The following is a 22,265-nucleotide window of genomic DNA, read 5'->3' on the forward strand; positions in this document are numbered from 1 at the left end:
TGTGATCTCGGACATAGAAACGAGATCATTAGCAGTTCAGTTCTCACCGGTTCTTGGGAAGATCAGTATTTTAATGATTTTCAAGATTTAAAAGTCTGAGCTGCTCTCATTTCTATGCCACAGTAACAGTCCACCATCTGTTTTGTATGTCAGAGAACCTACTTCTCTCCTGAGCACTGATAAATTATTAGCTAAATAATTAAGCTGAAAAGCTGATCATATAAGGAATGTTCCTCAGGTGACTACTAAGTGATCTGAGGTTAAAAGAATAGATACCTTACTTTAACACAAACCATTTCAAAGCAAATCAACCTGTCTTCTCTGGCCAAGACTGAAAGGACACCAGGATATAGGTCATTGAATGCAGCCCTAAAACATTCAGTAGGGCTCACTCGCTTGCTCTCTCTCTAGAAAGCTACATTCTTCTCAAGTGTTTCAGGGCAGTCTTCGGGGCAGGGACTGTCTTATTCACTGTGTTTCCCCAGCAAAATAGGTCCCTGGGACTTCAAGCACCACCAGAATACAAGTATTTACTCTCTACCACCTTGAGCCTCATACCCTACGATACAGGAAGGGTGTTAGTGTCAAGTACAAGCAAGTGGGTACATAATTCACTTACAAGTCAGAGGACAGCAGAAATGAGGAAATACACACTAGCCTTATTTTAAAGAGCTTTATTCTAATAAGTATGACGTTTATAGCACAAAGTAAATGGCCTTGAGGTTCTCACACAATAGACTTAGGGTATGTCTACACTATGAAATCAGGTCGAATTTATAGAAGTCAGTTTTTTAGAAATCGGTTTTATATATTCGAGTGTGTGTCCCCACAGAAAATGCTCTAAATGCATTAAGTACATTAACTCGGCGGAGTGCTTCACAGTACCGAGGCTAGCGTCGACTTCCAGAGTGTTGCACTGTGGGTGGCTATCCCACAGTTCCCGCAGTCTCCGCTGCCCATTGGAATTCTGGGTTGAGATCCCAATGCCTGATGGGGCTAAAACATTGTCGCGGGTGGTTCTGGGTACATATCGTCAGGCTCCCGTTCCCTCCCTCCCTCTGTGAAAGCAAGGGCAGACAATCGTTTCGCGCCTTTTTTCCTGAGTTACCTGTGCAGACACCATACCACGGCAAGCATGGAGCCCGCTCAGGTAACCGTCACAGTATGTCTCCTAGGTGCTGGCAGACACGGTACTGCATTGCTACACAGTAGCAGCAACCCATTGCTTTCTGGCAGCAGACGGTGCAATATGACTGGTAGCCGTCATCGTCATGTCCGAGGTGCTCCTGGCCACGTCGGCCGGGAGCGCCTGGACAGACATGGGCGCAGGGACTAAGTTTGGAGTGACTTGACTAGGTCATTCTCTTTAGTCCTGCAGTCAGTCCTATTGAACCGTCTTATGGTGAGCAGGCCGGCAATACGGATTGCTAGCAGTCGTACTGTACCATCTTCTGCCGGGCAGGCAAGAGATGGGGATGGCTAGCAGTCATATTGCACCATCTTCTGCTGGGCAGGCAAGAGATGAGAATGGCTTGCTGTCCTTCTGCGCCGTCTGCTGCCAGCCAAAGATGTAAAAGATAGATGGAGTGGATCAAAACAAGAAATAGACCAGATTTGTTTTGTACTCATTTGCTTCCCCCCCACTCCCCCGTCTAGGGAACTCATTCCTCTAGGTCACACTGCAGTCACTCACAGAGAAGGTGAAGCAAGGCAAATCTAGCCATGTATCAATCAGAGGCCAGACTAACCTCATTGTTCCAATAAGAACAATAACTTAGGTGCACCATTTCTTATTGGAACCCTCCGTGAAGTCCTGCCTGAAATACTCCTTGATGTAAAGCCACCCCCTTTGTTGATTTTAGCTCCCTGAAGCCAACCCTGTAAGCCGTGTCCTCAGTCACCCCTCCCTCCGTCAGAGCAATGGCAGACAATTGTTCCGTGCCTTTTTTCTGTGCGGACGCCATACCAAGGCAAGCATGGAGCCCGCTCAGCTCACTTTGGCAATTAGGAGCACATTAAACACCACACGCATTATCCAGCAGCATATGCAGCACCAGAACCTGGCAAAGCGATACCGGGCGAGGAGGCGACGTCAGCGCGGTCACGTGAGTGATCAGGACATGGACACAGATTTCTCTGAAAGCATGGGCCCTGCCAATGCATGCATCATGGTGCTAATGGGGAAGGTTCATGCTGTGGAACGCCGATTCTGGGCTCGGGAAACAAGCACAGACTGGTGGGACCGCACAGTGTTGCGGGTCTGGGACGATTCACCAACATCAACGTGGGATGGCCGGGAAAGGTACATGACACTCGCATCTTCAGGAACTCTGGTCTGTTTCAAAAGCTGCAGGAAGGGACTTTATTCCCAGACCAGAAAATAACTGTTGGGGACGTTGAAATGCCTATATGTATCCTTGGGGACCCAGCCTACCCCTTAATGCCATGGATCATGAAGCCGTACACAGGCAGCCTGGACAGTAGTCAGGAGCTGTTCAACTACAGGCTGAGCAAGTGCAGAATGGTGGTAGAATGTGCATTTGGACGTTTAAAGGCGTGCTGGCGCAGTTTACTGACTCGCTTAGACCTCAGCGAAACCAATATTCCCACTGTTATTACTGCTTGCTGTGTGCTCCACAATATCTGTGAGAGTAAGGGGGAGATGTTTATGGCGGGGTGGGAGGTTGAGGCAAATCGCCTGGCTGCTGGTTATGCGCAGCCAGACACCAGGGCGGTTAGAAGAGCACAGGAGGGCGCGGTACGCATCAGAGAAGCTTTGAAAACCAGTTTCATGACTGGCCAGGCTACGGTGTGAAAGTTCTCTTTGTTTCTCCTTGATGAAACCCCCCGCCCCTTGGTTCCCTCTACTTCCCTGCAAGCTAACCACCCTCCCTCCTCCCTTTAATCATTGCTTGCAGAGGCAATAAAGTCATTGTTGCTTCACATTCACGCATTCTTTATTCATTCATCACACAAATAGGGGGATGACTACCAAGGTAGCCCAGGAGGGGTGGTGGTGGAGGGAAGGAAAATGCCACACAGCACTTTAAAAGTTTACAACTTTAAAATTTATTGAATGCCAGCCTTCTGTTTTTTGGGAAATCCTCTGTGGCGGAGTGGCTGGTTGGCCGGTGGCCCCCCCACCACGTTCTTGGGCGTCTGGGTGTGGAGGCTATGGAACTTGGGGAGGAGGGCGGTTGGTTACACAGGGGCTGTAGTGGCAGTCTGTGCTCCAGCTGCCTTTGCTGCAGCTCAACCATACACTGGAACATACTGGTTTGGTCCTCCAGCAGCCTCAGCATTGAATCCTGCCTCCTCTCATCACGCTGCCGCCACATTTGAGCTTCACCCCTGTCTTCAGCCCGCCACTTACTCTCTTCAGCCCGCCACCTCTCCTCCCGGTCATTTTGTGCTTTCCTGCACTCTGACATTATTTGCCTCCACACATTCGTCTGTGCTCTGTCAGTGTGGGAGGACAGCATGAGCTCAGAGAACATTTCATCGCGAGTGCGTTTTTTTTTCTTTCTAATCTTCACTTGCCTCTGGGAAGGAGAAGATCCTGTGATCATTGAAACACATGCAGCTGGTGGAGAAAAAAAAAAGGGACAGCGGTATTTAAAAAGACACATTTTATAAAACAGTGGCTACACTCTTTCAGGGTAAACCTTGCTGTTAACATTACATACACAGCACATGTGCTTTCGTTACAAGGTCGCATTTTGCCTCCCCCTACCGCGTGGCTACCCCCTCAACCCTCCCCCCCTCCCCGTGGCTAACAGCGGGGAACATTTCTGTTCAGCCACAGGTAAACAGCCCAGCAGGAACGGGCTCCTCTGAGTGTCCCCTGAAGAAAAGCACCCTATTTCAACCAGGTGACCATGAATGATATCTCACTCTCCTGAGGATAACACAGAGAGATAAAGAACGGATGTTGTTTGAACACCAGCAAACATACACTGCAATGCTTTGTTGTACAATGATTCCCGAGTACGTGTTACTGGCCTGGAGTGGTAAAGTGTCCTACCATGGAGGATGCAATAAGGCTGCCCTCCCCAGAAACCTTTTGCAAAGGCTTTGGGAGTACATCCAGGAGAGCCGCGAATGCCAGGGCAAAGTAATCCTTTCACATGCTTGCTTTTAAACCATGTATAGTATTTTAAAAGGTACACTCACCGGAGGTCCCTTCTCCGCCTGCTGGGTCCAGGAAGCAGCCTTGGGTGGGTTCGGGGGTTACTGGCTCCAGGTCCAAGGTGAGAAACAGTTCCTGGCTGTCCGGAAAACCGGTTTCTCCGCTTGCTTGCTGTGAGCTATCTACAACCTCATCATTATCATCATCATCATCTTCTTCGTCCCCAAAACCTGCTTCCGTGTTGCCTCCATCTCCATTGAAGGAGTCAAACAACACGGCTGGGGTAGTGGTGGCTGAACCCCCTAAAATGGCATGCAGCTCATCATAGAAGCGGCATGTTTGGGGCTCTGACCCGGAGCGGCCGTTCGCCTCTCTGGTTTTCTGGTAGGCTTGCCTCAGCTCCTTCAGTTTCACGCGGCACTGCTTCGGGTCCCTGTTATGGCCTCTGTCCTTCATGCCCTGGGAGATTTTGACAAAGGTTTTGGCATTTCGAAAACTGGAACGGAGTTCTGATAGCACGGATTCCTCTCCCCATACAGCGATCAGATCCCGTACCTCCCGTTCAGTCCATGCTGGAGCTCTTTTGCGATTCTGGGACTCCATCATGGTCACCTCTGCTGATGAGCTCTGCATGGTCACCTGCAGCTTGCCACGCTGGCCAAACAGGAAATGAGATTCAAAAGTTCGCGGTTCTTTTCCTGTCTACCTGGCTAGTGCATCTGAGTTGAGAGTGCTGTCCAGAGCGGTCACAATGGAGCACTCTGGGATAGCTCCCGGAGGCCAATACTGTCGAATTGTGTCCACAATACCCCAAATTCGACCCGGCAAGGCCGATTTAAGCGCTAATCCACTTGTCAGGGGTGGAGTAAGGAAATCGATTTTAAGAGCCCTTTAAGTCGAAATAAAGGGCTTCATCGTGTGGACGGGTGCAGGTTTACATCGATTTAACGCTGCTAAATTTGACCTAAAGTCCTAGTGTAGACCAGGGCTTAAGTGAACAAGATTAAGATAGTTTGGGGTTTGTGAACAGGATCAAGGTGCTCCACCAAGATTTAAAATAAATGCTCATTCCATAAAATCCTCTTAATTAAGACATCCTATTACATATCTTTTCCCAATTAAGAGAAGATGCCATTTTTATAAAACTGAAAATCCTTAAAATATACTAAATTAATAAAAACACAAGACAAATCCATTTTAATTCATTCCATCAGAAAACCTAATTGCTCCCTGCAAAAAACAAAAACCTTCAGGAAAACCTAATGAATACACCTGATAATAAGCATGAAGAGTTCCTTTAATACAGGATTTTTCTGGAAAGCTTAAGGGAAGTCAGCCACAGATTTAAACTTGGTGATTGGAGTTAATGGTCTGCACTTACAGCCACAACTGAACCTTAAGCGATCAGAAACCTGGAGTTTAGACTGGGTAATCATTTAACCACTTTATATTGACTAAACAAGTCCCTATTTAGAACTTTAGGGTATGACTACATTGCAATTTAAAAAAAACCATGCCACCATGTCTCAGAGCTGACTCGGGCTCACAGGGCTAGGGCTGCAGGCTTATAAAACTACAGTGTAGAAGTCTGAGATCAGGCTAGACCCCAGGCTCCGAAACCTTGCAAGGAGGGGAGGGTCTCAGAGCCTGGGGTCCAGCCTGACCCAGAACGTCTGCACTGCAATTTCATAGCCCCGCAGCCCCAGCGTGAGTCAGCTGACCCAGATCAGCTGTCGCGGATCTTTTATTGCTGTCTAAACATACCCTTAGCTAATACTATTCCAATTAAGCAGAAATAACTGTTCATTAACACTGAGCTAAACTGATTCCCCTGAAATGTCTCAGGGATTGCCCGTCATCTGTACAGTAATGTGAATCAAGTCCAACAAGCTATACCCTAAAAGGATGAATAAACCTACCCTAGTTTCTCCAGTATTTGAGTTTCCATCCAATTTAAGCGCTGGGTCTCCTCATCTGAAAAAAATTTACAAACAGTATTCCAAAAATCGGTCTCAAGTTCTCTTCACTAAAAGGGAAAAGAGGACAGGATATGACATACAAAATGTTTAAATCTCCACATATAACCCTTAACATCAACATACATCTCTTACCACGTCATAGAAAGGCCAGAACGTGAAGTCCCAGGACCCCTCTAAGTTTAATTAACGTGCCTTCACATGCACAAAGAGAGACAAGTATTTTTCAAGTGTGGTGGAAACGAAGAATATTCTCCCATAAAACCCAATTAATTTTGAATCTGGTGCAAAAGCAGACCACACTTGTTGCCTGAAGAAGCATGTTTAAAACTGTAACAAAGATGCTTTTCACAATTACTTTAGGGAGGACTTAAGTGCCTGAGGCAGACTACTGATTTCTTCCTAGTATTGTATATTAGATGAAGTTCACACCTTAGGTGCACTCTATTGACATAAACGTACTTCGTCTATTTCCTAATGAGACCAGAAATAACTTGCACAGCAGCACAACTCTTAATGCACACTTAAGAGGCAAGCAGAAGGTGGGAATATGAAAGCATCTGGAAAATAAATTTGTATTCAAAGCTTTAGACCTTAGAGTGTTCTTCACTCTTGGGACTCTCTCAGTTCTTCACTCAATACTGCAGGGTTTTCTTTTTTAAGAGAGACACCATCATTAACTTACACACATTTCTTGTTTGATGGACAGCAGAATAAAATCATTAAGATAGTAGGTAGAAACTTTTCACTAATATCTCAACAGTACTACTGTTACACGATGGCCAAGATTTTAGAAAACTGGTAAAGTTAGGCTCCTAGGCTAGTATTTTTAAGGGGCCTCAGGCAGTTGGGTGCCTAAGCTCCTTTGAATATCCCAAGCAAAGGCCCATTAGACAGCTCTTAAGTGGCCTGATTTGTTATGGGTGCTGAGAACCCAACAGCTCCTGTTGACTTCAATAATTTTGTAATTAAATGGTTGATAAGTAGTCATTGCCATGTAACTAGGTCTTAATATGGCTTCCTGAGTAACTGCTTCCATGCCATGTTTCAGACTAGCCCAATTTGAAATACTGGCAATATTTACTATTTTATGCAAGTTAAAACATCCAGCTTACATAAGAATGGCCATACTGGGTCAGACCAAAGGTCCATCTAGCCCAGTATCCTGTCTTCTGACAGTGACCAGTGCCAGGTGCCCCAGAGGGAATGAACAGAACGGTAATCATCAAGTGATCCATCCCTTGTTGCCCATTCCCAGCTTCTGGCAAACAGAGGCTAGGGACACTTCAGAGCGTGGTTTTCCATCCCTGCCCATCCTGGCTAATAGCCACTGATGGACCTATCCTCTGTAAGTTTATCTAGCGCACTTCATGCTACTCTCTGAATTGGCAACAGAACATAAACAGTCAAACATCAGAAACACTCAGGGAGGTATATTTTTATCGGATTCTTCAAACAGTTGAACCAATGTAACTTTTGTTAAGTAAAACAAAATACGTCTAAACAGGCCTGATCTTCAGCCACAGGCTATTTGAAATGGTTAAGGTATTAAACCCTTAAACACAGGTTTTAAGAATAAGAAAAAAAAAAAAAAAAAAAACCTGACAGACCTTAGTAGTAACATCAGCAGTCAGGTAAGACAAAACAAAGAACAAACAGATGGTAGGAGCATATCACTTCTCTGTAAATCTCCTGTGAGACTCACTGTGTGATCAGATACATAGATTTTATTAAATTTGTATCTACTACTAAGTCAACACCAGGTTTTACTCAATACTGTGGCTTAGCATGCTCAAGGGGCCAGATCTAGTGCAGGTTGCATTTACATCTACTTTGAATAGACTTTTATGATTCTTAGGTTAAGGGATATTTTAGTTTACTCCTATGATCCTGGCTGGTAACACTGTTTAAAGAAAGTCATAATTAGATTTAGTGACATTCAACATGACAAAGAAATAAAAATGACATGGTGATGAACAAAGACGAAACGGTCACGACAGAACATGAATGGACTTCACAAGTTTTGTAGCGTATCACCTACAAAGAATTTATTTGTAGATTGAGAAATAAGACAAAATTCAAATTCTTGGCTAGACACTTGACCTAAGTACTTCCGATGTCTTCACAGCAAAATATGGTGTGTTAACTATCACCATTTATAAAACACACCCTTTTTTCCCCACTGAGGATATAGCCTTAATGCTACAGTTACAGACACTGTATTAAACTGAGCACAACTCCTCACAATAAGGCACTCTATTAGGCAACTGCGTCTTTAACATACATATATGTATTTTAAAGCAGCAGCAACTATGGTGATTTCAGAGTAGCAGCCATGTTAGTCTGTATTCATAAAAAGAAAAGGAGTACTTGTGCCACCTTAGAGACTAACAAATTTATTTGAGCATACGCTTTCGTGAGCTACAGCTCGTAACACTTTTAATAATTCCTCCAACCAATTTGCAGGCGGGGGAGAGACTTCTATTTCCTCCATGCACTGCAGCAATAGCTTGAAACTTGCTGGCAGCATAAAACCAATCCAGCTTTGGCCAAGTTTTGGAGCTAAATTAAGATGGTAATTTTCCACCAATGATTTGACCGGTACAGCTTGCTCCCAGTTTGCTGCCAAAAACCTCTATAATTCTGCCAGCACTGTGTCTTATTCCAGCCAAACCACGGCTCCAAATAAGAAAAAAAACGTGCAACTGATTTATCAAAATAGGCTTTGTACTAGGCTAAGGTACAACAGACTGGGAACCCAGAAATCATGTGTTCGAATTTAATGTTTACCGACTTGTGATTGTCCTATCTACCTCACTACTAATTGAACAAAGCCTCCTATCCCACTGAGGGATTATACAACTGGGAATAAAACAACTCTCTAATATGACAGACCTAAGTCCCAGTCACTTCAGATACAATGGGTATGTCTACTCAGCGTTTTGGAGCGAACAGGAGCAAGCCTCCCAGCCCACATTGACAGACTGTGTAGCACGGCTCACTCTAGTGCTCTAAAAAGAACTGTAGAGTCAGAACTTTGCAGTTGCAGCTCAGGCTCTGCAACCCCGAGAGTAGGGTGGGCTTCAACATCTGGAGCACAACTTCAGAGCTCGTCTATAGAGCTATTTTCAGAGAACTAGCACAAGCCCCTCTAGTCCGAGTCTGCCAACCTGAGCTGGGAGGCTCACTCCCGCTCGCTCCGGAATGCTGTGTAGACATACCTAATGTCCCAATGGAAAAAAGTTGGCCCAACTTTAATTATCTGCTATGCTGTTCAAAATGGGGCTATTCAGGCATATAAAACCTACTGTTATGGCGTATTATGCAACAGCATCTCCTAGTGGGTGATGCACAAATGGTAACAGGTTATTCCTTCTGTCAGCATTTGTAATTAATATCTTAGCACAGGTGCTAGTAATCTGTGCTGCAATGCTGGAAGCCCAGAGTTCCAACTCTGCTGATTCTGGAGGGTTATTTGCACATAATTCTCTTTATTTTACCTTTAAAAAAAACAAAGCAAATTACATATAGAAAGTGTCAAAAAAGTTAAGGTTTGAAAAATCAAATACATTAGGACAACTAGAATAAAGCTTACTTGTTTAACTTCAATTCACTAACCACCAGCCCCCCACCACTTGCTATGAATTATGAGAGTCTGTAATTACAGAGCACATACTATTTTTTCCACAGGACCCTTGCTTCATTCAGTGGACAGGATGGATGCTGCTCAGGGAATAAATCAGTGCTGTGTAGGGAAGCAGGCTGTTGTCTGTTGAACTTCTGTCTCATCTGTTGTAGAAGTTGAAACGTGTATAGCGAATGAGACAGAGGACTGCAAAAAGAGAAAGGACGGTCATAGGGTTAAAGCACTTGAATACCTACACCTCAGGGAATTCTGCACCAAAAAAAATTCAAGTTTCTGTGCACAATATTTTAAAATTCTACAAAATTCTGCATTGTTTTGACAAAACAACACAATATAATCACTCTGGTTTCAATTATTTTGGTAACTTATTTAAACTACAATACAATGGATGGAGAATGGGAAGCAATGGAGGAAATTCCCAAACACTAATGTACTAGGTTTGACCCTTTATTTCTAGGTTATTAGTCAACAAATGTATGCAGCCATATGCTCAGTGCTACATCATAGGTAACTGAAGAGCAAGTGAGGGCTGGAGAATCAAACTCACAATTTATACTGGCTACTGACCATCTCCAGAAAGGTCAGTAGCAAACAGTTCACGGAGCATATTTTGACAGGAAATTTTTTCAGTCCAAAAATGTAGACCAGTTCTAATCACGAAACCACCATAAGCATTTATAAGGCCATACTGTCCTTTACACCCCTCTGGCAATGTGAAGGAGCCCTAAAATTTTTTACACCTCTTTTATACTCCTGTGGGAATTCACAAAGACAATGGGAACAATTCACAAAGCAGCCAGAGCAGAAGGGACAGGGCCTGCCCCCTGCCTACCTCCTCAGAAACACCCTGAAGCCCTGCCCCTCCATGTTGACTGTGCTGCAATAGCGAGTGAGAGGGACAGAGTCTCTCTCTCTCTCGCACGACTGCCCAGCCCTCTCCCCCCCGCCACACACACACCCCCAGGCAGTGATTTACACCTCTGCCGGCTGCTCCAGCACCCGAGCCAACCTGCCTGTGCTGCCAGGGAGGGGCACATGACCTCTCCTGCAGCTTCTCTTTGCTTTCCCATCAGAAGTCATTTTTCTACAGGGAAGCAAAGAAATCTGCAGGGGACATGAATTCTGCGTATGTGCAGGGACGCAGAATTCCCCCAGGAATAGAATATCACTCAGAACAACTAGGTCCTACCTCTGTTTCTCTCATAGCCCTTTTACATGATGCTGGGCAATGCACTTTACCTTTGTTTCAGTTTCCCATCAGAAAAGTACTATGAAAATGTGTGTTAAGTGTCATAGTTTCTGGGCAAATGAACCTGTTTTCCCCTGGCATGTTCCAGCAAGGGCACTCACTTAAGGCTTCCAGCTCCCACCAGCCACTTCTCTTGGGTGCAGACTAGTGTCTCTCACCCTCCTGACCAGGGATTTTCAGACTGCACAACTCCCTGCCTTACACTGTGATATCCCCAGCAAGGCAGACTGCCTAAAACAGGCCAGCACCTGCGCTTTGCTTTCTCTCATAAGGCTATAACCACTGTATTGCCTACAGTTATAAATTACCACACAATTCCTTCCAAGTAAGCACATTTATTCTGAAGATAAAAGCATGAGAAAAACAAAAACAAAAAACCACCAGTAAGAGTTCCTACACACATACTAAAAATCTTACCAGAAGTGACCCCCAACCCCAGCCTAGGGCTCAGGTAGGTTTTAGTCCTTCAAAACCCACAGATGAGTCTTCCCCAAGGTTACGAGTTCATATTCAATTTAGATCCAGAACAAGAACAAAGGCTGGGCAAATCAGCTGTTTCTTCGAACTTGGCCTTCTGTAACAGATAATCCGCAGACAAAGACCCTCGTCTCAGGGCATAGATAGTAAAAGCTGGGGGGTTTTCATAACTGGAGTTGGATAATTTCCATTATTCTCTCCCTAGAGATTCCCCAGGGAACCCACTTATTGTCCAAAAATTCCATATTCATCTGAGACATTTTCAATACAGTCTTTTGAACTCTCAGGTCTTCCATCGGTTACATCTCCCCACTATTGACATTACAGGCAATCCTGGCACACAATAATACATAAACTTAATACTATATGGTCTTTCAAGGAAATTGCAGGAAATTGCCCTATTGGTCACATTAAGAACTTTGAAAAATTGATCTCTGAGGCCTCAAGTTTGGCAACCAATCAGTAGACACACAAGATTAGCAGAGACTTGCAAGTTTTGGTCTGAGGGCCTCAGTTCCCAGTATATGAAAGCCCTCCATATCTAGAAGTGTGCTGAGGGAATCCCATGGAAAAAAAAAAAAAACAGTGTATAACCACAGCGCTACCAATTCGTTTTATGACAAGTTGCATGATATTTGGTGTTTCTTAAAGCCCCAGATCCTGGAGTCCTGCAACTACATGTAGGTTTTCAGCTCTCATTTAAAGTTTCTAGCTCTCAGGTTTGAGAGAAAAGCTTGAACAAATGACAAACTGTACCTTAAAAACTCAAAACCCAAACGTAAATAAAAGCCCAAATCTTTTTTCACCCAATCTCATGATTTTTTCCAACACTTGGGATTGGCAATACTGCAATCATGTAGCTGAAGCCTATAATGCATAAGCAGGAAGCCAAATTATGTATAATCAAAATTATTTCAAACATTTAACTTTTTTGAGCTTGACTTTGCAAGCTTAAAAACTTTAACCTAGGTTTTCTGGAAATAAAAGACCTTGGTAACAAGTGAATCAAAGTTATGTCAAGTAACAGCTTTTCCCAATGATGAAGTAAAAAAGTGTTTGGTTTATCAGTGACAGAGGAAGGCCGAAAGAGTAAATGGGAATCATAAAACACTAAGAACTCGACCCATTTACACGTGTGCTTAGGTACAACTAATACATTTTTTCATTTGATCTAGTGCAGTATTGAAGTTACAGCCTAGGGTAATAATGAACATTTACAAGAAAGGAAGTATTAGGCTGCTTATATCTGAATTTGTGACAACCACGGAGTAAGCTGCAGAATCATGAAATTTGTGATAAGACCTTCCATCTGAGGCTCTCATAGCACCTTACAAAGAAACCTGTTACATCACCCATGAGATAGGCTAGTATTACCCCTATTTTAAAGGTGATGCAGAGCAATTTGCTCAAGGCTACACACAAAACCTGCGGCAAATCCAGGAGCAAGAGCCATGTCCCCTGACTCCCTGTTCCATATCTTTAGTTCAAGACCATCTTTCCTTCTCATGCAATCAACTGCAGATTGACATATGAAGGCATACTATTGCGTATCTTTGACCTTCTCGTCTGCACAATGCCCACTAAACCACTCAAAGCAGGACTACTTCTAACTCCAAATTTAGGAGGAATTTGCCAATAGTCCTTTTTCTTTGAAGAGTCTGCGATAAAAGAGATTTCTTTCACAAATATGGGGAGTGGGGGGAACTGCCTTAAAAATCACAGATAGGCTTTTCAAAGAAACCTAAGGGAGTTTGGCACCCATTATCAAATGTAAATGGGATCTTGGTATTAAATCCCTTAGGCTCCTTTGGAAATCTCAGCCTTCAGAGATCACAGGTCTGATGTCCAAGATTTACATTATTCAATCCTGCATTACTGACCAATTTAAGATCTATTACCTCAACATCTAGAAACGTTCATCGCTGGAGACCTGAGCTTCATAGCTTTCCAGTTAAATACAGCACTAGACATCAGACCTTAGGACCATTCAATCTTGGATGGGAGGCAGGGAAAGGAGTATTTTAGGGGCGGGGGGAGGTGTCTTCTAAAGCTATTTAAAGTCTATACTACTACTAAGTTCGTCCTCCCTCTGCATGTATAGTTGTGTTCATAGTACTAGAGTCATCTGGCTCCTCAGGAAGAAGGATGTTAAAGAGTATCTTTTAAAAAAAAATAAGAATAAAAAACTCTACAAAACTTAAGTGAAGCATGACTTCACAGTCTGATGGTTTAAAAGTTTTATAATCTTTTGGAATGACCATACTTCATTTCTGCCCATTTGATTCTGAAATTAGGTGGAACAAGCAGAAAGTCAAACAGAAGTTATTTCAGCTCCCTTCACCAAGGTAGTACGATTGTCATTTATTAGTGAGGTTGGCAACCTAAAATCTTGTTCTCTGCTACTCTGATATCCAAATAGGAAAAGCTGCCTTACGTGATTTCGCACTGAGCTCAGCAAGGTGACCACCTCCTCATTCTAATGTGGACCTCACCAGAGTTATTCATGCCTTTGTCACCTTCAGACTGAATCACAACAATTGGCTTTTGTGGATACAGAGCCAATGTAGTTTTTATACATTTTCACAAAATGCACACTTAAATCTTAGAAATATATTTCAGCTTGCCAATGTGTTATAAACTTGTGGCTTGTGATTTTCAAGAACCATATATTTATGTTTGTGGGTTATAACTTGACACACACGACTATAATATTTGCTGTCCAAAGCGCAATGTCAATTCTACCACACGTGCAAACTGGCTATGACAAGTTAACTCAAATACCCCCAACTTTCCAAAGCAGAGTTAGAAACCACTTCTGAAGTTATGTTACTTTCCACAAGTGATGTCAGCAGCTTTTCACAGTTTAACTGGTCAGAGCATAGCTAGCTCTTTGTAAATAAATTTATACTGTCAGTATAAAGTGGAGTCAAACACACTTGCTTTTACAAGTTGCTTATTAGTACATAACTCCTTCACTGAAAGACACGTTACTCAGTCTTACCACTTGTCAAGGTTGCTTCCCCACTCTGAACTCTAGGGTACAGATGTGGGGACCTGCATGAAAGACCCCCTAAGCTTATTCTTACCAGCTTAGGTTAAAAGCTGCCACCACCAAAGTGTTACACAAAGAACAGGGGAAGTGCCCATTTGGAAAAAAGTCTTCCCCCCTCCCCCCCCCCCCCAAAAATATCCCCCCAAGCACTACACTCCCTTTCCTGGGGAAGGCTTGATAAAAATCCTCACCAATTTGCATAGGTGAACACAGACCCAAACCCTTGGATCTTAAGAACAATGAAAAAAGCAATCAGGTTCTTAAAAGAAAAATATTAATTAAAGAAAAAGTAAAAGAATCACCTCTGTAAAATCAGGATGGTAAATACCTTACAGGGTAATCAGATTCAAAACATAGAGAATCCCTCTAGGCAAAATCCCTTAAGTTACAAAGACACAAAAACAGGAATATACATTCCATTCAGCACAACTTATTTTATCAGCCATTTAAACAAAACAGAATCTAACGCGTATCTAACTAGATTGCTTACTAACGCTTTACAGGAGTTCTGACCTGCATTCCTGCTCTGGTCCCGGCAAGAAACATCACGCAAACAGAGAGAACCTTTGTTTCTCCCCCCTCCAGCTTTGAAAGTATCTTGTCTCCTCATTAGTCATTTTGGTCAGGTGCCAGCGTGGTTATCTTAGCTTCTTAACCCTTTACAGGTAAAAGGGTTTTTCCTCTGGCCAGGAGGGATTTAAAGGTGATTAGCCTTCCCTTTATATTTATGACACCACTACAGAGTCATGATCTACTTATTTCTCACTTCTCCATTCTTCTTTTCATCTGTTTTATTTTTGGCAATTCTATCAGTGTTCATAGGCCCAGCCTCCTCCAAATTATTAAGAATAGTTTGCAGCGCACCATTACCCTTTACACACAAAAAGGCATCCCCAGACAAGTTATTCAGTAAATCAGGAAGTGTAATCAGCACCCCCCTTACAAGCTTTGTAGAACAGTAACACCTTCAAAAATTTATGCTCTAAAGAAAATAACGATACATTTTGAGAACAAAGACCAGAATTAGAACAGTTTTACTGTTCACAGGGCTCATGAGGATAGAATCATAGTCCCATCATACAAGACACTAATACAATAAGCTCTGCAGGGGACCCCAAAGGGCCTGATACACCCTGTCACAGCCCCTTAGTTGTGTCTTTTCTAAACTCAACAGCGCCACGTTTTTTAATCTCTCTTCATATGGAAACTGTTCCATACCCCTAATCATTTTTGTTGCCTTTCTCTGTACCTTTTCCATTTCTAATGTATTTTCTGAGATGGGAGACCAGAACTGCATGCGGTATCCAAGGTGTGAGCAGATGTATATAGTGGCATTATGATATTTACTGTCTTATTATCTATCCCTTTTCCTAAGGTTCCTAACATTGTTAGCTTTTGTGACTGCTGCTTCACATTGAGCAGATGTTTTCAGATAACTATTCATGATGACTTCAAGATCTTTTCTTGAGTGCTAACAGCTCATTTAGACCCGTAATTTAGTTTGTTGAAGCTAATGCCTCAAACCTTTCTAAACCTGTAGTAATCCTATCCAAATAAAGAACTGTTACAGGGGCAACCTTTTTTTTTTTTTTAAACCAATCCCATTGTATTCTTCTCTAAATACAGTCTAGCTCATTAATAAGTGATCAAAATCACCGCTGGAGGCATCAGGCTTTTGGGGAGAAAAGCTATTCATTTTCATGTGCTATCCCAAATTAAGTATTCTAGCAAAAGTTACAGAAAGAATTTGTAATATACTAGGAGAAAATGTTACAATGGATTTTTTTGTTGGGAATTAAAAGCCACAAATTACCAGTCATTAAAAAGGCACTTGGATTCAATTTAGATCACACTCTTGTGTAAAAACATGTATTAAAAGGAGATGAAGATTCTTAACTTCCAGTTATTAAAGAATTGTTTAAAGAACCCTTATACTATTATGTCATGAAGGACAAAGTCCCTTCAAAATCATCAAGATGTCAACGGAAGGCAAAATCTGTGGTGAGACACCAACCACCACTAGCTGCTAAAAGCAGAACGGTGCTGGAATTTAATTGATTGCACCTATTTTATTTGTAACTTCTCATTTTTACTGGGATGTTAAAAGTTTTATTAAACAAAGCCTGAATTAGAGCATTACAGTGATTCAGCTCTCACTAAACTTCAGGCTTCAACGGAAAATCTGAATATCTGTATATTTGTGTCACCAAAAGTCTCAAACAATGATCAACGTCTTCACGTTCCTTGAGCTTTCTGACCCAGGGACAACTGTCTCCTATTAATTGGCAAATCAGAAGGTGAAAAAGGTCATTCTGCTGAAATGCTCCACAAAAATCCTTGTAACTGCAAGAAAATCCCCCCCAATCCCTTCCTAGGCTTAATATTTAGACATTTGAGTAAAGGGATACCTTCATTCAGACTTGCATGAAGTGAAGTCATCCAAGAGCCTTACAGAGCTCAATGCAAAATGAGCCTTCCATAAACTCCTCTGGTCAGCAGCTCTTGAAACCCACAGGATGGTGCCTGCAACAACATACAGAAGTACTATGCTCTCATCTTGCCACCTACTCTCCCCAGTATTTTGGTCTTTCAGAGAAACTGAAGCAGCCATGAGAATATAGATTGTACAGTTTGTTGACCTCATTTAACATCTATATCTGGGGGCTTGGAAAGCTGCAGTTCAGGTTTCTGTGATTTAACTATCCTGGTCCTCCAACGACATTGTCAAACTCCAACAAAAAAGAAAGGTTAGAACCTGATGTTCTGCTTTGTTTACTTACACAACTTTTTTTTTTTAATATGGCTTTTTTTAAAACCCAAGATTATCTTTAATCATGAAAGTATTAATAGGCCCCCAATAATTGATTTTCAGTTATTCTTTAAGCATTCTCCATATTTAAGTCTTATACAGTTTCATACATGCGTTCAACTTGGGGCCATGAAACAAATTTTGAAAGATTAGCCTTTAACTTTCCTAAACTTTAAAGAACTATGTAGCTAAAGAGGCAAAACAGATTAATTGTTAGATTGTAAGCACTGAGGCAGGAATTCTCTTACTATATGAATGCACAGCTTTTAACAATGGGACTTTCTTCTCAACTGGGGCTTCTGGTACTGCTGCAGATATAGCCAAAACAGAATTACAGAATGTGCATTTAAATGTGGTATTGCACCCAAGATACAAAACTTTCTCTTTGTCCAAAAGAAATTCAGCTTTTCAGAGACAATAGGCAAATTGATCTGTTGACCTGTAAGTTTCCTTTCTTCATGTAATTAGATCCAGAGATGCGTTACAATGAGTACTTCAGCCTGTTTGCAGCTCAGGGGCGGAACCAGACCTGTCAGCCACTGGAAGCAGAAGAATGTCCCACACTCCAAAGCTGCCTCCAGTTGCCATCTACCACCTCTCTTCTCCACATTAAAAGGTTGAACAAACATGGCAAACAGCTTAGATTCATCAGCAGAAAACTAATCACTTGCTTTACTTAGCTACCGAGTAAGAAGTCTGAAAATGTATCCAGAGTAACAATTCTTCATATGAGGACTTTCTACTTTGCTGATACAGAAGGATTTTGCATTCCTAGCAAAGGAGACTATAAAATTCAGTGAGTAACAGACATATTTCAGCCTATGCATAGTCTCTAATTTCCAATTAACTTTGACTTCTAAACTTTATTACATGAAAGCATTTAAACACTGCCCATAAATTCAGAAGTCAAGCTATTTATTAAACATTACCAAGTCTGCAGAGATACCGTATGCTTAGAAACTATGACATAGCTACAGGTTAATCTAGATAGAGTAGAAGTTTATATTCTTAATTTACTTTGTCACTATCATAACATTAGTGTTAAGAGAATTCCCCTTTGTAAACTAAGAAAAAGTTTCACAGTAACGGTTTCCAAGAAATCATGAATGTCGATGTGAACATAAGACATTTCAAATCAATTTAAACACCTTCAGTTGAAAACATATGGGTTTTACCTTCAGATAAGTGTACAACAGGTTACCATCTGAAGTTACTATTTATTGCACATATAGCAAGAAAGTGTTCTTATCATTATTAGTCAAATCAGAACACATAAGAGCACACACAGCACTGAGCAGTCTAGTATGAAATGTAACTTTCACTAATCTGTTGGGCTTGCCTTGTTTCAAAACAGATATAGTTAAAGCAGAACCACCAGCTACACAAATTTTGTCAGCATAACCCATGTATGTTAGCATGGAACAGGGGAGGAGCACACCCACATTTGTAACCAGCCTAGCCATGCAAGCAAAAGATCTGGTGTAGATGCAGGCAAAGAGTTATTTTGCAGGAATAGCTGATTTTGTTCAGAGAGCTAGTATAAGCTACCCTCTTGACAATATAAACTCCATCTCCCCTGGGAGATTTTGCTGGACCTAGCTACTATTGCTCAGGGAGGTGGTGTTCCTACAGTGACTGAAAAACCCTTTACAATTTAAAGGGTAGCTGCTTCTACACTATGAGCTTATACTGGCATAGTTATGGCACCATAGCTATGCTGCTGTAGTTCCATGGTGCAGACATGGCCTAAACTATAAACCACATTTACACCCACTGCATTAAGTAAGTTGTTTTAATTCACATAATTGGTGGTTTATCTCATATTAGCATCCTAGTATAAACAGGGCAACTTGTAGTTTTCACACATTAGCAGGTCAAAAACTGTATTTATCTAGATCTGCTAATATATGTAAAAATTACAAGCTGCCTTGTCCACACTAGGATTTTACCAGGTATTCATTACCATGAGATTGATCCATCTTTTTCCTAATGAAAAGTCACAGGTTATACTTACACTAGATAACTTTGGCAATCAATTAACTCAAGGAAAGTAAACTACCTAGTGTAGACAAGTCCCAAGCATAGTACACTTCTAGTGATATGTCAGGGAAATAACATAACTATTTCTAGTTAATGACATTTGGTATAAATGTTCTATAGCACTATATATTTAGTGTAGTGGATTTCTCAAGTTAATTTCTGGAGAAAATAGTAATAAGTAGTGTAAAATTTTGGTAAAGTGGGTTAAAAAAAAAAAAACTTAATAGCCTTGTTTTCTGAAATCTTTTCTTCTCCCTGCTCTTCAAAACACCAAAAAAAAAATAAAAAAAAAATCAAGGTCTCCCTCTGCCTCTCATTACCGATCTCACATCAAGAGGGAAAACCTAGAGCACAGCCTTTCAATGGGTTGACCAGTCAGGAAGCAGCCAACAGTTGCCTCCTGGGGATGAAGAATCTACAGTCACAGTCTCTTGCGCCATCAAACATTCTGGCCTACAAAGGGTGTCAAAAGAAAATTAAATGGGTAGCTAATACAAAGACTTGAGCACAGATGTTGCACTCAGAGCTGCTTGCCCTACATAGGTGGTGGGCAACTATACTGTAAATTAGCTATACAGCCGAAATATTTGAGAATCCATACTCCACACAAACTAACAGGCAACAAACTCTCATTGGCAGACACATTTTGGTAGCTCCCTGATGATTTAACTGTCACATACAAAGGTGGGCAATGCACACAGAAATGTGTGAACAAGGACAAGTTGTAAATTTTCAAGAGGGTCTGAGACCGTACTTACAAGTTGTTAAGTACAGTTTCAGACCCTCTTGAAAATATGGCTCACACATTCTAGCTTCACTTCAAGTATGACCCTAAGCATAGTTTCTTTTACTAGTTTATCTCTGAGATGTCCAGGTCAGGGAGAACCACTGCAAAGTCTGCTTTCGAGAGAAATGTCACAGCTTTCCAACCAGCCGTAGATCATAAGGCACTACAATCCATAAAACCTAGGAACAGAGACAGATATCTGAACTCTAAGGTTGTAAACCATTTTGGCAGAAGGTGAAGACGGGCCAACAAACTAGAAAATCCCTTCATGCCCTGCTTCAGTTCACTTCAATCCAGAGCTCAGATGCTAGAAGACTAATAAAGCCTGCAGAATCTTGGTTTGGTAAGATTCTATGTTTTTATACAAAGCTTAGCACAATGGGGTCCAGATTCAGGCTTCTAGGCATTACCAGAATACAAATCAAGGGTATCTACAGCTAAGTATCAGCATATTGAGGACACTGCAGCCCAGAAAATCATATTTCTCTCACACATACATTGAGCAAAAGAGGATGCTGTGGAATCCAAACACTACCCTCAAAACTTTTGGGAGATAAGCAGCAAACCCAGTTGGGTCATGCAGGAGAGAACAGAGCAGCACCTAACAAGCAAATTAAGAGGACCTTGTGGTTAATGGTATAGAGCAGGGGTCGGCAACCTATGGCACGCGTGCCAAAGACGGCACATGAGCCCATTTTTAATGGCACGCTGCTGCCTACCGGGTCCCAGTCACCAGCCCCGCTCAGCCCTCTGTCCCCCCCAGCCTGCTCTTCTCCACCCCCTACTGCGGGGGCAGGGTGAAGAAGCTTGGTCCTGCCGGCTACTGTTGCAGTGCAGGAAAGGTGCCCCCGCCCCGCCTTTTCCCCAAGAGTGCTGGGTCCCGGCCACTCCTCCTCTCCCTCCCTGCCGCGCATCAGCTGATGGCCCTTGCGAGAGAGGGGGAGAAGCAGAGCTGCAGCGCACCTGCTGCTCTGGGGAGGAGGCGGAGAAGGGGTGGGGACGGGGCCATGGGGTGGAATCAGGGCCTATCCCCTCCAGCCCCCTGCCATGAGCCACTCTGGACAGGGGGCTGGGAGCACCCCCAGGACCCTAGCCCATGCCCCCAACCCCCTGCCCTGACCCCTGCACCCCCACACACCCCAGCCTCCTGCCCTGACCCCCACGACCCCAGCCCTGACTCCAGCACCCCTCACACACCCAGCCCCCTGCCCTGACCCCTGCACCCCTCACACACCCCAGTCTCCTCCCACAACCCCAGCACCCCCACACATACCCAGCCCCTTCCACACCCTGACTCCTGCACCCCTCACATGCCCCCAGCCCCCTGCCCTGACTCCTGCACTCCTCACACCCCATGCCCTGGCTCTTGCAGCCCCCCACATTCCCACCCCCACCCTGAGCACCAAACAGGAGCTCCTGCACCCCCCCCCCCCACATCCCTCGCACCAAATGGGAGCTGCCTTGGTAAGCACTCCACACCCAAAACTCCTGCCCCAAAACTGAGCCCCCCCCCCCCCCATTCTAGCTGCTGGCCAGACTCTACACCCCAACCCCCAGCCTGATCCTTCACCCCCAGCTCTGTGCTCCGTGCACTCCCACCCTCAGCTCAGTGCAGAGAGGAAGAGAATGGTCTAGAACCAGGGAGAAGCTAGGTATCCGCTCTATGTGGGCAGGGCCGGGATCCCAGAGCGGGCTGAGCGGGGCCAACAGCCAGGACCCTGGCTGGCAGGAGCCGGTGGATGGAACCCCAGACCGGCAGCGGGCTGAGCAGCTCAGCCCACTGCCAGTCTGGGGTCCCGGCTGCCGGCCCCGCTCAGCCCACTGCCAGTCGGGGATTCTGGCTGCCGGCCCCTTGCCAGCCGGGGTCCTGGCCACAGGCCCCGCTCAGCCTCCTGCCGGCCTAGGTGAACGGACCCCCAGGCTGGCAGCAGGCTGAGTGGGCCGGCAGCATAAGATCAGCATTTTAAATTTAATTTTAAATGAAGCTTCTTAAACATTTTGAAAACCTTGTTTACTTCACATATGACAATATTTTAATTATATAATATACAGACTTATAGAGAGAGACCTTCTAAAAAACGTTAAAATGTATTACTGGCA

At 43.4% G+C, this 22,265-nt stretch overlaps 1 protein-coding gene across 12 annotated transcripts in view; it reads right to left on the minus strand.

The window, feature by feature from the left end:
• PCGF3 (polycomb group ring finger 3) overlaps positions 1-22,265 on the minus strand; it is a 110,802-nt gene that overhangs the window by 61,021 nt on the left and 27,516 nt on the right. For 3 of the 12 annotated variants that reach the window (XM_043546305.1, XM_043546309.1, XM_037902226.2), the window contains exons 2-4: positions 16,938-17,052; positions 9,782-9,937; positions 6,049-6,103 (exon numbers count right to left, since the gene is read on the minus strand). The exons of 1 other annotated variant lie outside the window; for it this stretch is intronic. The gene's annotated coding sequence lies outside the window, so the exon portion shown is untranslated. Of the gene's footprint in view, positions 1-6,048; positions 6,156-9,413; positions 9,606-9,781; positions 9,938-11,417; positions 11,548-16,937; positions 17,053-22,265 lie in introns of those variants that run through there. 8 more of the 12 variants (XM_043546301.1, XM_037902224.2, XM_043546307.1 and 5 more) reach the window with 6 other exon arrangements.

This window comes from Chelonia mydas, chromosome 5 (assembly GCF_015237465.2).
Source record: "Chelonia mydas isolate rCheMyd1 chromosome 5, rCheMyd1.pri.v2, whole genome shotgun sequence".
NCBI lineage: Eukaryota > Metazoa > Chordata > Testudines > Cheloniidae > Chelonia > Chelonia mydas.